Source organism: Acomys russatus, chromosome 1 (assembly GCF_903995435.1).
Source record: "Acomys russatus chromosome 1, mAcoRus1.1, whole genome shotgun sequence".
NCBI classification, from domain to species: domain Eukaryota; kingdom Metazoa; phylum Chordata; class Mammalia; order Rodentia; family Muridae; genus Acomys; species Acomys russatus.
Window position 1 is genome coordinate 37,489,018 of NC_067137.1, and position 17,842 is coordinate 37,506,859.

A 17,842-nucleotide genomic window follows, 5' to 3' on the forward strand; every position below is an offset into this window, starting at 1 on the left:
AGCCGGTTCCCTTCCTTCCCTTGCTTTCATGCCATGTGCATCCTGTTACCCCTCTTCTTTCCTCCTTTAGGATCCCTTCCCCTCTCAGGCTCCCCTTTCTAGTTTCATCACATGTGCATGCACACACACACACACATGCACACACGCACACACATGCACATGCACACGCTTTCTGAGTCTGGCTCATTTTGCTTAACAATGATTTCTAGTTCTTTCCATTTTTGTGCAAGTATCATGACTTCCTTTTGGTTTCTGACTGCATAGAATCATGTCATGTATATGCCCTGTGATTGATTCCTTTCTCATTAACAACAGTAAATGTAGGAAGTAGCCCTGAGCTGAGAAATTTGCATTTGGGGTGTTCCACTTAGCCAAGAGTGACATAGGCATGTCCCAGAGTCTCTTCCCCCTCAGTAAGCCCCTTGCAGCATGGCTCTTGGCCAAGGCTGTGGGAATGGCAGGATGAGGAAGTCAGTACTGACGTTGTATACCTACCTGCCTGGTGAGTTCCGCTGCAGCCACCATGCTGTGTATTCTGATGATCTTTACAGGGTCCCCCATCTTCTTTATCCTTTGCCTTGGCCTTGGACCCCTGAGTGTCAAATCCTATTGAGTCTGGTCGGGGTGGGGAGGCTTTGAAACACCTTGAGACAATATGGACGAGGTGGAGTACAGGGGATTTGAGGTCAGTGAGTGTTATATACATTGTATACACCATTGCAGAAGACACGCGCCTGTGAACCCAGACTACACAGCTCAAAGCATGAACACTGTGTAAGCTGTGGACCTGAGTGACAGCGGTGACCATCAGTGGTACAGCGGTCCCTTTCTGGCGTAGAGTGTTGGCCAGATGGGTTCAGGGGGTGTCTCTGTGATTCCCTTTCAGTTTTTCTATGAATCTAAAACTGCCCTAAAATAAAGTCCATTAAAAATACATATGGGGACTGAAGAGATGGCTCAGAGGTTAAGAGCTCTTACTGTTCTTTGAGAGGACCCAAGTTCGGTTCCTCCTGTGTTGGGAGGTTCCAGGGGACCTGATGCTCTCCTCTGGCCTCCACAGGCACCTACACTAATGTTCCCACACTAGTGTGCACATATCCGGTGGGAAAGCATGTGGCTTTTCTGGTCCAGATCTTGGATTTTTGGTCTGTGAATGAGTTCAGGGGCATTCCTTTGTAAAACACTAAGTATTAAGCGCCCACTTTGTGCACAGCTCCTGGCTGGGCACAGATGCGAGGTAAGGAAGATGAGGCATTCTTGACTTTGTGGTGTCCACTCACCCAGGCTGGGTGGGAGGAGGGCAGACACACAGTCCCCACCCCTAACCCCCTCCCAGAGAAGGGGAGCCCCAGTTCCTCTTGCTCTTTAGAGAAGACACTGAGGTGGACCAATGTTTGGTGCAGTGTGCATATAGGAACTGTGATCATTGTTGTAAGTGGAGGGACTGTGTGTCAGAAGGGGAAACTGAGGCAGTGCTGTAGCCTAGGAAGAGAAGTTATGCTCAGGTGAGCAAGACTTTCCGGGTCTCATCCTGGCGGCCCCATTTTCCCTCTCAAGGAAATGGAGATGACTCCCTCCTTGATCTGTCCTGAGGATCTTGGGGGACAAAGACAGCTTTTAGTAAGGTGCAAGACTACTTAGGAACATATCCATAATACTGTTCACTGGGAAGGGGCCACCAGTCCCCACCTGGGGAGCAGACAGGGAGAGAAGAGGTCGCCTTCAGATCTGGCCATCCACAGGGGGCTAAGATACAGAATGACTCAATGTTGACAGTGTGTCCTTACCAGGTTGGTGAGTGCTTGTGTACTGCCTGAGTTGGGACACACTTTGAGTCAATGTACACATTGACTTATCTTCTACGTGCCATGCCCTGAGGCAGGAAGGCTTGCCTGGAGCAATATGGACTTTGAGGAGGAGGCCTGGGATAAGCCTAGGTAGCAGCCAGAACAGGACTTTGGGTGCTCCTTTGAGCCTCCCTAAGCCCGGCCTGGATGTTCCACCAAGCCTCCTAATGACAGAAAAGGACAAAGAGCAAGGCACTGCACACACAGCTGCATCTCTGATGGCCCAGTCACCCAGTTGAGTTATAATTGACATTTTGAGCCAAGTTTGTGTACTGGAGAGCCATGGCCATGACCGGTGTCCACACTGGCTCTGTGATAAGGTAACCCCAGCTGAGGATGGCCAGCATCTCACCAGGCTTCTGTTAGTCAGGGATCAGAGGAACTGCACACAGACAGACAGACAGACAGACACACACACACACACACACACACACACATTCTCATGCACACAAATCACACATAGACACTTGTACACACAAAGCCACAGAGCTCTGCTTGGGTGCTTGAGGCAAGTAGAGGGAACACTGGCTCATCTACATGCCAGTGTCCCACGAGACCTGTGGTCTTCTCTTCCAGGGGCATGGTCTAGAACCCTGGTCAAGCCTGCACATCAGCTCCCAGCACTCTGACCCCTGCTCTGTCTTGGCCTCCACTTGGCCCTAGGTAAGTCACCCAACGGCCAGTGGGTCTGCAGAGGAATTGGGCTGTGGGTGGGAAGGGTAGCTTTTGTGGAGACTGTGCAGGACAGTCTAGTCAGTGCTTTCAGGGGACAGGTCAGGAAACTGAGGCTGGGAGGTAAGAAGACCCCTTGTGGGTGCCAGGCTCAGCTTTCCTTGTTGGTCTCGCTGAAAGAATGCAAGCCTATGAGCTTGTCCAGGGAGCAGTGTTGGCAGCTCAGACCAAAGCACAGACCGAAGAACAGGGCCATGTCTCTTTCCTGAGGTTCCTTTTATCTTCCATTCCCTTTGCACCCCATATGCCGAGACCTCCCTTTTCCCTTGTCTTCCTCCAGGCCATATCTTGGAAGAGGGAGTAGTGCCCAAAAGGGAGGGAGTCAGTGTGCCTTGAAATTATCCCCAGAATGAACCAGGCCTAATTAACCATGAGGCCATCTTTGCCACGTTGTTTCAGAAGCTGTGCGTGGATCAGGGTTCTTGCTAGCCCCAGTGCCTGGTACCTCAAGGGGTCTGCAAGATGCCGAGACAGATGTCAAGTGACACTTTCATCTGTGGCTCTGATAGATGTAGCTCCCCAGAAACTTAGACACACACCCGGCCCAGCCCCCAGCAGACTTGGGTATGCCTGAATTCCCTCTCCCCCAGATACCCAAGCTCCCATAGCGTTCATAGAAGGATATCCAGGGCACCGGTGTCCTCAAGACTTCCTGTGGGAAGGAGGGTCTTTGCGTCCCCTCAATAGAAAATTGATATAATGGCATATGGGGAGCACTGCTGAGGCTAAAGAGACAAGCAGTGCCTGCGTCTGCATGACATAGCACCACCTGCATACATGCCTCTCAGCCCCAGAGTCCTTGACTCCAGCTGCCACAAGTACAAAGGGGCATGGTAGGGACCTGTCAAGCCTGGGAACTGATAACTGGCAGCTGGGACAGACACAGTGGTCAGAGGAGTGGAAGTTAAAGCGTATGGGGTCTCTTCTTATCCCAAGCCTCCTGGGGGCTTTGATGCACACTCAGAACTCAGTAGCCACGCACACTCCCTGCTCTGAATGAGAAGGGCCTGTGTCAGGTGGTTCTGTCTAATGCGATGTCAGAATTTTGCCATGGGTTCAGGAGTCGGGGGATGCCCAGCAGGAAGACCCCTCTGATGATGGCCACCTCCTCCATTCCCACCCACCTGCCTGTGGATGAAAGCCCAAGCTGGCCTCAAACTCACAGAGATCCACCTGCTTCTGCCTCCCAAGTGCTGGGATTAAGGGCATGTGCTACCACTGCCCGGCCTGGCTCTGGGTTTTATAGAAAGTGACCTTTGCTTACTGGTTTCAAAGATGAGTGTTGGGCATAGAGAGGCCTGTTTGGCTAACAGCATCTTTCTAGAACAGTGGTTCACAAGCTGTGGGTGACAACCCCCACAGAGCTCGCGTGTCAGATATTTACATTACGATCCATAACAGTAGCCAAATTACAGTTATGAAGTAGCAACAAAAATAGTTTTATGTCCAGGTGGTGGTGGCGCATGCCTTTATTCCTAGCACTCAGGAGGCAGAGGTAGGTGGATCTCTGTGAGTGCAAGGCCAGCCTGGTCTACAGAGTGAATTCCAGGAGAGCCAAAGCTACACAGAGAAACCCTGTCTTGAAAAAACAATAAGGAGAGAGAGGCGGGGGGGGGGGGTAGGGTGGGGAGAATGTGAATATGGAAGAAATGAAGGAAGGAAGGGGGAATTTTATGATTGGGGTCACCACAACATGAGAAACTGTATTAAAGGGTCCCAGCATTAGGAAGGCTGAGAGCCACTATTCTAGAAGATTCTGGGTTAATGGCTGCAGATTGGGTGTGCTGTAGGAGAGAGCAGCTAAGCTGACTCACTCTGTTATGATCCCCACCTAGGGATGACCAGCTCAAAGATCCTTGGTGGCATCTCAAACAGCAGACAACCCTGGCTTTCTTGGAGTGGACTCCCATGGGGACCTGCATGGTCATAGGGAGAGCACAGGAAAGGGAAATCTTTCCTGTGTTGAAAGTGGAGGCTTATTTTTAGTACAACAATGACTTGGCAGTATCAATTCCTGTGGGCGTCCTCCCTAACTTTATCTGGGAAGGCTATGCCTGGAGAGCAATGCAGGCGGTTGTGAGACTACCCACAGCTATGGTGCACTTGGCCTTCTGGTCCACGGTAGAATTCTCAGAGGGATGGGAACCACTGTCCTCACCTGCTGTAGTGGAAACCCACCCCATCCCCTCTCTTGAGTTTTGCATCAGGCTCAGTTGAGCAAAGTAAGCCTAGTTGGAGGAAAACAATTTAACTGCTAGTCACCTGGGTTTGGTGACCCTAATAGAACTCGTTTGAGAGGGAGTCCTTACCTGTCAGCAGGAGGGCTGGATTCTCCAAGCCAGAGCTGAGCCGGCTCAGACACATCCTACCTATATCCTGGCCTCTCCAGGTGGGGTCCACATCAGCCCTTCCCCCACCCCTCCCCTGGCTCACCCTGGGCACAGTCCCTGAGTTCATGGGACAGCCCCCCAACCCCCCCTCCCCGTTCACATTTCTCTCTAGTCGATCTTTTGAATGGTCTTGGACTTCCCCGGACCCAGGGTGTCAGTTTTCAGGCTGGAAATGTTGAGAATACAAATGTTTACCTGTAGGCAATTGCTGGGGTTTCCAGGAAGCCCATTCTTTGCCTGGAGTTAAGACTTGGCTCAGAGATGGTGGGTTAGGGGCCGAGGGTGTAGCTTAGTTGGTAGAGTGTTTGCCTAGCATGCATGAAGCTCTGGGTTCCATCTCTAGCATTAACTCTCTCCCCCCATATCTCTCTCTCTCTCTCTCTCTCTCTCTCTCTCTCTCTCTCTCTCTCTCTCTCTCTCTCTCTCACACACACACACACACACACACACACACACACACACACACACACACACACACCCCTGTGATCCTAGCACTCAGGGGGTGGAGGATCAGAAGGATCAGAAGTTCAAGTCTGTCCTCAGCTACGTAACATATTGGAGGCCTGTCTAGGAAAAGTGAGACCCTGTTTCAAAAAAGAGGTGGGGTATTGGTAGGGCAGGCTGGGCAGATCATACATGTGACAGGTGCAGAAGTAGGGGTGAGTGACAGGCGCAGATGGCAGGGATGATGGAAGTGCTTGTGGGTCGCAGAGCCTCTGTCAGTGGTGAGTCTTCAGGGACCTAACGGAACGCCCAAGCAGCCTGCTCCTTCCCTCCCTCGCTAACTTCCTTCCTCCCATGAAACAATTACTGTGGCCTTCCTGTGTTTGGTTGTATGTTAACTGGTCATGAGATCAGTCCCAGCTGTACCCTGGGGAACTGGAACCCAGCCCTGTGCCTTCTTGAAACTCAGCCTCTGTGCTCTTACCCTCTGTCTACCACCTGCCTGGACTGAACTAGGCAGGACAGCACAGGTGCCAGTGTAGAAGGGCCCAGGCCTCTCCTGTGCAGCCAGATGTGCATGCCTCTTGCTTTGCTCTAGGACTTCACACAGTAGGCATTCAGTTCATGCCTGTCACTGGGGCTTCACACAGTAGGCATTCAGTTCATGCCCGTCACTGGGGCTTCACACAGTACGCATTCAGTTCATGCCCGTCACTGGGGCTTCGCACAGTAGGCATTCAGTTCATGCCCGTCACTGGGCCTTCACACAGTAGGCATTCAGTTCATGCCCATCACTGGGCCTTCACACAGTAGGCATTCAGTTCATGCCATCACTGGGCCTTCACACAGTAGGCATTCAGTTCATGCCCATCACTGGGCCTTCACACAGTAGGCATTCAGTTCATGCCATCACTGGGCCTTCACACAGTAGGCGTTCAGTTCATGCCATCACTGGGCCTTCACACAGTAGGCATTCAGTTCATGCCCATCACTGGGCCTTCACACAGTAGGCATTCAGTTCATGCCCATCACTGGGCCTTCACACAGTAGGTGTTCAGTTCATGCCCATCACTGGGCCTTCACACAGTAGGCATTCAGTTCATGCCATCACTGGGCCTTTACACAGTAGGCATTCAGTTCATGCCCGTCACTGGGCCTTCACACAGTAGGCATTCAGTTCATGCCCGTTATTGGGGCTTTGTAGTCAGGTTTGTGCGTGGCTCTGAGGCTCTCTGCAGAACCTGTGTTTTCTGGCCCTGTGATATAACGGTGGTTTTTCTGAGCTGATACCTAATTCCTTATAAACATATCCCTGACTGGACTCAAGACTGTGGCTTCTGAGGCCACAGAGGGGCCACAGGCACATCCCAATCCCCTGCCTAGCATTAGCTGCCAGGATGGGAGGGAGTGATGTTTTAGTGAGCATGACTTACTGTTTTTATTTCTTCCCAAAGATATTAAACATGAGTCAAATAGCTCAGGAGGCGATTCCCTGGAGGTTCCCCCCAACTTAAAAGAACAGGTTTGTGGAGTGGGTAGGAGAGTTGTGCTTGCAGCCCCCAAATCTATAAGCTCTGTTGGGGACCACCTATCACAGGGGTCCCTTGGCCTTAGGACGAAACCCTGTGTTAACACATAGCCACCCCATCTAACATTTAAGGTGTCATTTCTCTTGGTTGGCTACTGCCCGAGGCATATTATTAGAATGTGGCCAAAGCTCATTCATTGGGGGCGTATGAGTGTAGATTGCCCCAGTTCGCTGGGGAGCTGTGAGTTGGGAATCAAAACAACTCAGACAGGGAGGGGCCTGGGAGAAGTGCAGATTTCTGCTGTTGGCTGGGAGCAGTGAACCTGCCAGACTGGAGGCTGGGGAAAGGACATTCCTGTCTAGGATGGGAGTTAGCCTTCTCCGGTGACTTAGAAGCCTGCCCTGTGGACGGGATGTATTTTAGAGCTGAGATTTATCTGCTGAGGGACTGTACCAACCAAAAACCTTTGGAGTGTCAGAGGAGTGGCCACCCAGACCGTTCTGAGGATGCCAATGAACCTGGCCTAGTGTAAGAGTTATATTTTATTTTATTTTGGTTTTTCAAGACAAGGTTTTTCTGTGTAGCCTTGGCTATCTTGGACTTGCTTTGTAGACCAGGCTGGCCTCGAACTTGCAGAGATCCACCTGCCTCTGCCTCTCCCAGTTCTGGGATTATAAGCATGTGCCACCATGCCCAGCAGAATAGTTTTGTTTATTTTGCTTTAATTCTTTAAATGCTTCTTTTATTTTTTTTAACCATGTACATTCCTGAGCGTATGCCATATGTGTCCTGGTGCCTGAGGAGGCCAGAAAGGCCAGATTCTCTGGAGCTGAACTTACAGGAGGTTGTGCACGGCCTGATAGAATGCTGGGAGTTGAACCTTAGTCCTCTGGAAGAGCAGCCAGTGCTCTTAACCCCTGAGCCATCTACCCAGCCCCTAGCATAAGAGTTTTAATCCATCATTACAAACGTTTCTACATCCCGGGCCTTTGCCTCTCTGTTGCTTCAGGTTTTTTTCTTGCTTTTCACCCAGGCTGAGAAATGCATCTGACACCCTACATTCCTTCATTCATCCATTCCTTTCCTGTTGTTCTTTTCTGTTCTAGACGCTTTCCGTGTTGGTCTGTGCCAGGCTACATTGTTCTGTTGTTGTTGGGTAGCATTGTGGATTGTGAATCATTCATACACACACACCCCGGCCCCCAGCATGCCTGCAGAGGTAACAGAACCAGAGCTGGGTCGCAGAAACGAAGCTTGCTGTTGGCGATCTCCCCCCAGAACCTGAGCCTATGACCTCTTGAAACTTAGCAGCTATGAGGGGCTCCTGCACCCTAGGAGAAAACCCTGAGTCTGACCTCATGAACTGCCCTTCCCCAGGTTGATGCACCCCAGCTAAGCATTTCCATGCTCTCTCACTGTCATAGCTACCTGCCTCTGAGCACACTGCGACTCCCTCGGAGAATTCCTCTTTCCTAGCCACTATCTGCCCAAGATGAGGGTCATTCTCCCAGCACATCCTCTGGCCGAAGCCGTGCACACCTGGTGAAGGTGCAAGCGGCAGCTGAAGGAGTGAGTGGGTAAATGAACGAACAAATGACTTATATTCTTGTGTGTAACGATAGTGACTTCCAGAGGGGAAAACTTCCCCAGTCTGACCTGGTGCTCTGAGGAGTCCTCCTTCTAACAGCTGTTTCTCCTGGGCTGTCTCTGGGGCCAGGAGGGATAGGTGGACATGACATCTGAGGGACTGAGGGATCCTATCCCTCACATGCCTATTCCCAAGCAGCAGGCATGGACTTCCCAGAACACACCCTCCTCCTGAGGCCCCACCCCTGTATCCAGCAAGCCCTTGGTGCTAGGGCCACTGTCCTAGACCCTGCACCACGGCAGCCCCTGCCCTGGTGTTTGCCTGACTACATCCTTCCTTCCCTCCCCTCATTTCCTCTTTGAAGTACACGAGTTACAACATCAGCGGCCCCACCCGAGGGATGTGTCCAGATCCCTGGGACCCAGGCTCTCTGCCAGCACAGGACACGGTTTCTACTGCCTCTGCACTAGGTGTGACTTGCAAGGGGAGCTTTCTAGGTCTGCGGCTTCCCGCCTCACATGGTTCACAGTTCTCTGATGGAGCTCATTAAGTGAGCCTGGGGTCTTTCATAGTAAAAGCCGGGCCAATTCCACAGCCATGAATTGGCCTGGGTGTTTCAGTTTGTCTCCGTCTCCTTGTAGCCTCCGCTTCCCTTCCTTTCATAAAAAGAGTTAATGCTGTCAACTCAACACACAGGGACCTTCGCTCTCAGTTTACAGCTGGGGAGATGGAACTCGGAGAACGAGCTATCCAAGAGCATATGACTAGAAGGAAAGGCTTCGGGCAGGGGTTGACCTAGGAACCATTGTGGCCTGGCACAGTAAGCTGTGGTCCCTTTTAGAAGGGCCACATGCAGGCTGGGTCAGGAGCAATGAGAGATATTCTGCCCTACTTGAAGCTAGGCCTGGCTCAGCAGCCCAGGGTTACTCGCTGGGCCCTCCCAGGACTGTTGGGTGCTGGCCACTGGCCAGAGCAGCCTGAGTCACTGGCTATGCAGAGCCAGTCTCGGAGGGCCCGTTCCAGTCCCTTGTTCACTGGGGAAGGGCTCTTGCTGGCTTTTTGGCCTACAGTATCAGAGCATAGTTGATATGAACTGCCGTTCCACCCAGTCAGGAATCCACGTGTGAGTCACCCCACAGCCGGCTCAGGAGCCCCTAAAAGCTTGCCACATCAAGCCTAGAGATGGCGGGTCAACCTGAGCCTGGGCTCCAGGCAGCGAGGCAGAGAGGCTTCACTGGCTCCATCCCATCAGAACGGATGAAAAGGGGCTGGTGGGAGGAGATGGAGGTCTCTGCCCCTCGCCTGCTTGCTGTGATGTCTTGCATACTCCCTCAAAAGGACACACAAGAAATGCTGTGCTCCTATAACCTCAGCAGACTGAGGAGTGTCTTGAGTTCAGGAAAGGCTCTATCACAGTCAGGGCGGTGGTAGCACACGCCTTTAATCCCAGCACTCAGGAGGCAGAGCTCTGTGAGTTCCAGACCAGCCTGGTCTACAGAGCAAGTTCCAGGACAGCCATGGCTGCACAGAGAAACCTTGTCTCAAACAAAACAAAACAAAACAAAACAAAACAAAAAAGACTGTCACAAGAAAGGTGGGGGTGTGGGGGTGGGGGGGATGGAGGATAGGCTTGGGCTGTGACTGTTGTTAAAGTGTTTGCCTAAGATTCACAAAACTCTTTCTGACCCTCGGTACGGCACAAAATGTAAGTGGAGGTGCATGGCTCTTAACCCAGCCCTTGGGAGCTAGAGGCAGGAAGATCAGGAGTTCAAGGTCATCATCCATTACATAATGAGCCTGGGATACGTGAGACCCTGTCTCAAAACTGAGAAGGGGGTGGGCATCAATTCACAGAGTGTAGACTCAGTCCCCAGGAGTAAGAGTGTGTTTATGTGATGCAGGCGCTTATTCCTGTGGGCCAGCCTTGAGCTGCTACTGTGTAGCTGAGCATCAGTTGAGTCCTGAGCTTTGACTTGCTAATTCTGTAAGGTTTGTTATAAAGCTGGACATTTGATAAGGAAAGTTAGGGGCTGGACGTGCCCTGCCTTTCATGACTTTCCAGCTCTCTCTGTTGCCAGTTCCTAGTGTGATTGGGTTGGTCATGCTCCCTGTTGGTTGGCCAGACCTCTGTCCCTGCACAGATACTGTCACTTCCTCACTGTGCCCTGGGGCAGTATGTCCTTCCTAGCTCTGGCTCTGGTATTCACTCTCACCCTGTTCTCTGCCTTCCCCTCCCCCACTGCAGGGAACTAGCCTCCCAGATGTCCCACTGGTCCCAGATAGAAGCAGAGGTCTGATGATGCTTCCTGTGGCAGCCCAGCCGTCACCCAGAGCATCTTTGATGATAATGACCTCTTGGAAAGGACCAGGAAGCTTACCTTGGGTCCCCATAGCTGGGTTGCTGTCCAAAAGGAAGGGGCGTCAGCATTTGACTAGCGAGCAACCCCCTAGTGTGACACGCTCCTGAGTGTCTACTCTACTGTAGCTGTGCCTATGCCAGTGAATGGAGATTTCTAGAAGACCAAGCCACCCTCATCCCTCACATTCCTTCCTGTATCCCTAATCCTGGAGATCATGAAGTGTTAGAGCCCTCAGGAGGGTAGGAAGAGCCTGTTAAGTCTTTCCTGGTTCATTCTCCTAGGCCTCATACTGGGCCTTTGAAATGCCATGCCGCCCTACCACAGTTATCGAAGACTACATGTACGCCGCCCTACTTGTGGGCACTGTCGGGGTTTCTGGTGGTAAACTCCCCAGTAGTTTATTAAATACAGAAATTCAATGCCCGAGAGTCTGAGAGGTGGCTCAGCAGATGGAGTGCTCACTGTGCAAGTGTGAGGACCTGAGTTCAGGTCCCCAGCAACCATGTAAAGGGCCATGTATGGCCCTGTGCTCTGTAGCCCCAGCACCGTGAGATAGAGATGGAGGGACCCTGATGCCAGGGTCTTTCTGGTCAGCTAGCCTAGACAAAATAGTGAATAGTAATCTCTAGGTTCAGAGAGAGGCCCTGACTCAAACACATAAGGTGGAGCTGAAGGGATGGGGGAAAAACCAAAACAGTGAGATGGGGGGGCAGGAGGTGATCCCGAGAGCTAGAGAGATGGCTCTGTGGTTAAGAACAGGCACTGTTCTTCCGGAGGACCTGAGTTCAGCTCTCAGCACCTGCATCTGGCATCTATGAGCAGCTTGTAAGGCCAGTTCCAGTGTTCTGACTTCTTCTGACCTCTCTGAGCACATAGCACACATACACACAGACACACATGTGAATAGACATAAAAAAACAAAATATTTTTAAAAAGAATGGCAGTGATGGCACACGCCTTTAATCCCAGCACTGAGGAAGGAGGCCCAGAGACAGGTGGGTCTCTGTGAGTTTGAGGCTACCTTAGTCTACGGAGTGAGTCCAGGAAAGCCAGGGCTACACAGAGAAACCCTGTCTCAGGGTGGGGGTGGGGGTAGAAGGGTGGGGGAGTATGAGGAGAGTAAAGAAAAGAAAAAAGGAAAAGATGCTCATGTCAACCTCTGTACTGTGCACATGCTGACATGGGAAAGCATGCATCCATGCATGTGTCTGAGGGTGCGTATGTGTGCTCAACACACACACACACACACACACACACACACACACACACACACACACACACACACACACGAGAAAGTGCTCTGGAAAAACACCAGCAAACAGGGCAGAAGGGCCAGAGTGTGAAGTTGGATGTGGATTGACATGATCCTAAGGTGTGACCCTCTCTGACACAGAAAGGAAGAAGGGCACATCTGTGGAGGAACTGCAGATGCAAAGGCCCTGAGGCTGAGACATGCTTATGGGGTCTAACGAGGGGAACACCAAAATAACGATGTCCAACGGATGGAGGTCCTAAGAGAAGGCAGGAAGTGCCACGTTGAGGAGTGACTGTGGAGTCTGGGAATCTGTCCCCCACAGAGTGAGGGGATGTTTGCGGTGGGTGAGTAGGAGTTTCCTGGGTGACTGGAGTGGGTGTGCCCCAGTTGAGCCTAGCTTGGTGAGGAGAGCCACCCACGTGGCCCTCTTCCTGTTAACAGTGGCAGTTTCCAGTGAGGAAGAAAGTTCTTGGGGGTTTCCTTTTCTTTTCTCTACCTCTTCTGGTTTCCAAACTCACAGTGAGGCCTTTCAGCCTTGGGAGAGAGAGAGAGGGCAGGGGGCAGGGAGGTGGAGTGGGGCAGGGTGGGGCTCCCCACACAGCCTTGCTAGCCGCCCCTCTCTTTCTCTTTTTGCATTGCACTTTTACTTAGTTGCTTAAGTTCTATATTCATGTATCCATTTGTATGTGACGGGCAAATGTCACAGCGTACATGTGTAGGCCAGAGGACCATTTGTAGGATTCGCTTTTCTCCTTCCACCACGTGGGTCCCCTGGCTTAAAGTCAAGTCATCAGGGTTGGTGGCTGGTGCCTTTACCCACAGAGTCATCGAGGCTCTCCTGGGGAGTTGGGAGGGTGAGCTCCTGGGGAATGGCTCAGGGTTCAGGATCCGTGGCTCAGGTGGCAGGCATAGTTTGCATCTGGGCACCTAGTAACACCCTCCCCTAGATCTCACTGTGGGTTGGCTGTTGACCCACTCAGAAGAGAAGGGCACCTCTCCTACTGTAGCCTCTGTCTCCCTGGCTGGGGTCAGGCTTCAGGACCCTTGCAGCTGGCTTCCCCACAGAGGCCAAGCTAGCCCTGCAAGCCAGGGAGGCCTGTGGAACTGATGAGGTCTGCCAGGTGTGAACACATTATCTTTCGATGGGCGAGATGAGCCCAGGATGCCAGAGGGTGCTAATTGTCATGAGAGGAACTCCTGTTTGGTGGCGTCAGCTCCAGAGCCATTGGTCTTTTCACTTGGTACTGCCCAGTCCTGCCCACCAGAAATATGATGACAGCGACATGCATGTATAATATGAGATTTTCCCACAACTAAATGGAAAGAGGAGAGAGAACCGGGGGTGGGGGATGAGCTATGTCAACAACCTGTTGGAATTAACCCATTATATTCTTTTTTAAAATTTATTATACTTTATTCAGATTACATCCTGTTTGTTATCCCTTGGTTTGTATCTTCCCGTTCCCACTCTTCCTCCCTCTTCCCCTCCCCTAGACCTCTGACAGGAGGTCCCTTCTCCCACACCATCTGACCACAGCCTAGCAGGTCTCATCTGGATAGCCTGCATCACCTTCCTCTGTGTGTCCCCAGGGCCTCCCCATCAAGGGGAAATAGTCAAGTCGGGGATACCAGAGTTCATGTTAAGAAGCAGTCCCTGCTCCCCCCACAACCATTGAGAACGAGCTGTCCACTTGCTATGACAGGGGTCTAGGTTTACTGCATGCATTGTCTTTGGTTGGTGCATGAGTCTGTGCAGGACCCCCTGGGTCCAAATCTGCCAGCCTTGATGCTCTCCTTGTGGGGCTCCTGAGCCCTCTGGATCTTTCCATCCCCCCACTCTTCCACATCACTCTCAGCACTCTACCCAAAGTCTGGCTGCGACTCCTAGCATCTGTCCCGTTCCCCCACTGGGTGGAGTCTCTCAGAGGACATCTGTGTTGGGCTAATATCCACTTATAAGTGAGTATATGCCATGCATGTCTTTCTGGGTCTGGGCTACCTCACTCATTATATTCTAAGTGGGCCCAAATCCTATATATTTTATACTAAGGGCTTATATGAGTTTGGGCCAGTGGTTCTCAACCTTCCTAGTACTGTGACCTTTTAGTACAGTTCATCATGTTTACTTTCTCAAAAAAACAAAAACAAAAACAAAAAACAAAAAAAGTCCTTGCTACTTCATAACTGTAATTCTGTGACTGTTATAAATCATAATGTAAATATCTGTGTTTTCTGATGGTCTTAGATGACCCCTGTGAAGGGTTGTGTGACTGCTCTACCCCCCCCCCCCCACGCCTCCCCAAGGGGATCTTGACCCATGGGTTGAGAAGCTCTGGTTCTTTCTTGCCTAGCTTAAAGATTGTGTGTCTGCAGAGGCTAGGGACTCTCAGTCTGCGCCATCTAGTGCCCATCTGGGCTCAGTGCACCTTGTGTGACTTCCAGGTGCATCTCCCACCATGCTTTGCAGGGCAGCTGATGGCCCCTTTGCAGAGGGCTGCACTGAAGCAGAGGCTGCAGGCTGCTTGAGTCTCACCTGTGTATTTTGAGAAAAGCAGGACACAGGTCCAAGTTGTTTTGGAAAGTTCAGTCACCTCCTACACACACGCACGCACATGCACGCGCGCGCGCGCGCGCACAAACACACACACACACACACACACACACACACACACACACGCACGCACACACACACACCTCCCCACCTCCGCCCAGGACAAGGTCGCAGCAGCAGGAGGAACATTGATCTGCGGGTCACCAGAAGGAAGAGCATAGGTGGGGCCATTTTCCACCTGCCACCTTCTGCTCCACCTGACATGGAACAGGCTCTCCTGAGTGCAGGACTCCATCAGGATGTGGGACCCATGTCTCCCACCATCTTCTCCTCCAGGGTCTGCGTCTAGCAGCCCTTGGGCTTTGGCGTCTGACTGATGAGAGCGCTTTGAGCCGGGGGAATGAAGCGTGGCACTCCTGTTTCCAGCCAGCGCTGAGCTGTGGTTAATGGGACGTTGGAGCACTGGGTTCCCAAGGGCCTCTCTGAGCGATCAACGGAGCCGTGCTGTTAGCAAAGCTTTTTACTTGCCGTACCAAGCTTGGGTTAAATATTTTCATAGAGCTCCCCAGCTACTTGTTTACTTTTTCTTTACTTTACAATTCAGTGTATTAAGGACAATAAGAGCATAACAGAGACCCAGGGAGAAGGCGTAGGCGCTGTTAGCTCCCTCCCCCAATTCCCATTACCGTGAAGTCACATGTCCTGGATGCTCCAAGAAGCCTGCTGTCTGTCTCATCTAAGCCCTGCTAGAATATGAAAGTGTTCTAAGCCAAATAGGAAGTAGAGGTGCTCTCCTCGGGGACCGGCCTCCCTCATCCCCTAAAAGATAAGAGCAGGGTTGTCTGATCAGTGAAGCCTGCATTTGTCTGATGGCCAGGGCTGGCTGGATATTTCTTCTGGGGAGCATGCCCCGTGGTTTCTGTCCCTGCAAAAGGGTTTGTGTTTTGTCAGGTGTTTTCCCAGACAGCTAAACACCAGTAAGGCTGGCTCAGCTGCTTAATGAATGACAGAGGGGTCACGGGGTATGCAGCAATGAGCCCATCTTACCTCTTTGCTGCCGCCTGAGTGCCTCCGGGAGAGCTAAAATGAGGTCTTTTGTATTAAATATTTTATCCAGGTCTTTGTTAGGCGCCCAAGAATGAGTGCCAGGGAGCGCGTGTGAGGCTGCCGGCATTTGTGGGCTCCACTTAACAGTCTCATAAAAGTGAGCATTAAGGAGGCTGTCTTGTGACACAGCTAGGGCAGGCATTTTACTGGCCAGGAGCTTCTGTGGACACCAGCTAAGTGCACCACGGAAACTCATTGCCACCTAGGATGTTGGCAGGGACACAGGATAGAACAACCCAAAGAATGGAGCCCCAGCTCCAGCCTGGATCTTCTGTCTTTCTCGGTTCTGCCAGCTGCTAGCTGAGCCAATGACTCTGTCCTCTGTCCATCCTCCCTGACCGTCTGTCATCTTCCATCCTCTTTGGCCTTTCAGTTTTGACTCTAAATGCCATATTCCTAGGCAAACCACCTAGACCCCCTGCTGAGGAATGTGCCATAGCATCCCAGGGCACTAGAGAGTGGGGGCTACGACCCAACGTGACTCAAGAGTCTATACCTCAAGAGCCCAGGCGGCTGGAAAACACTGCGTCAAGTCCCTGGCCACCGGCTGATGTGGGAGCCACCCTCCCAAGTGATGGTGTGGACCTATCCTAGCAGCCCTAAGCTTCCATATGCCAGGAAGGAGGCTGGGGTGGGGGTGGGGGCTCTCAGCCACAGGGAGCTTGGTTTCTTGCTCCCCCCCCCCCCCCCCCACCCAGTTCTTTGGCTAGCCTGCTCTGTGACTGTTATTCCTCTATCCCAAGTCTCTGTATGGAACCCTCCTCCCCTTTGGAGATAGAAGGGGAGTCCCTGTCACTGACTGCACTGAGCTGAGGGTTCCTATGACTCAGGGCTGGCTGGCTGCTGGACATCCATGAAGCTCAGCAACACTTAGCATCATAGAGATGTGCTTTCCCATCTGAGTACAGTGGGGTGTGGCAGGGCCAGGGGAGGACTCTGCTCCATGCAGTCCCTCCAGGGCTGGGCCTTCTTCATCTAGTGCCCTTCTTTACTGACGGTTCAGGGAAGGGCCAGTCCTACCTTCTCCTCCTCCTCATCTCATGCTGCTTATGCCGTCGGTCCCAGGTTCTTAAGGAGGACCAGACTTGCTGGGCGTGGTGGCACACGCCTTTAATCCCAGCACTCGGGAGGCAGAGGCAGGCAGATTGCTGTGAGTTCGAGGCCAGCCTGGTCTACATAATGAGTCCAGGACAGCCAAGACTAAACAAAGAAACCCTGTCTCAGAGGGAAAAAGGGGGGGAGGGGACCAGACTCGTTCTCACTGGCACCACCTTTCCTTTGAATGGGTTAGGGTGCAGCTGTAGCTCTTCCAGCCATTGCTATTCTCAGAGCCAGGCCCCAGACCCTTCTTCCTCTTCCCTTTTCTACATTTAATGGCCCCCCAGAACCCCAGGGATAGTCCTGAAACATGGTTTGGAGGCTCCTGGGGCTCTTTTTGATGCTTGAGCCTTTTTCTTTGTATCCAAAGAGGGTTATCTGGACTCTACTAGGATGCTAGCTATGTCAGAGTCAGTGTGTGTGTGTGTGTGTGTGTGTGTGTGTGTGTGTGCGCGCACGCGCATGCATGCTATAATCAAAGCAGCAAGAGTGTCCTAAACCAACACAAAGCACGCATTCTGCCCAGCAGCCTGACACCAGGGAGGAGGCGAAGGATAGGCAGAGGCACAGCCCTGCAGTCCAGAGCTCCTGCCTCTGGAATACTTGGGAAGGAGCTGGGAAATCAAGCCTCTCATCCCAAAACACCAAGGCTGTCTGCATCACAGCTTCCTCCCCGCAGACATCCGCAGAGCGGGTACGAGGAGTTTGGCATTTCGGTAGCATTTGTTGGATGATAAATCACAGACACAGCAGCGATGTGTGTTCAGTGAGGTGAGTGGATGCGGCGTTGTGTGCGTGAGCTGGAAACCAAGGGGCTGTGGCAAGGCTGTGGGGTGCAGAGTTGCCGATCAGGAAGAGGAGCGGCACGCGCAGGGCTGGCTGAAGCAACAATGCAACCATTACCACAAGATCAGATCCCATACCCAGGCAACTTGGAGTCC

General features: G+C 52.1%; 1 protein-coding gene across 1 annotated transcript in view; it reads left to right on the plus strand.

Moving 5' to 3' along the window:
• Hpcal1 (hippocalcin like 1) overlaps window positions 1–17,842 on the plus strand; it is a 104,345-nt gene that overhangs the window by 77,782 nt on the left and 8,721 nt on the right. The window contains exon 2 of the mRNA XM_051143841.1: window positions 2,424–2,510. The gene's annotated coding sequence lies outside the window, so the exon portion shown is untranslated. The remainder of the gene's footprint in view (window positions 1–2,423; window positions 2,511–17,842) is intronic.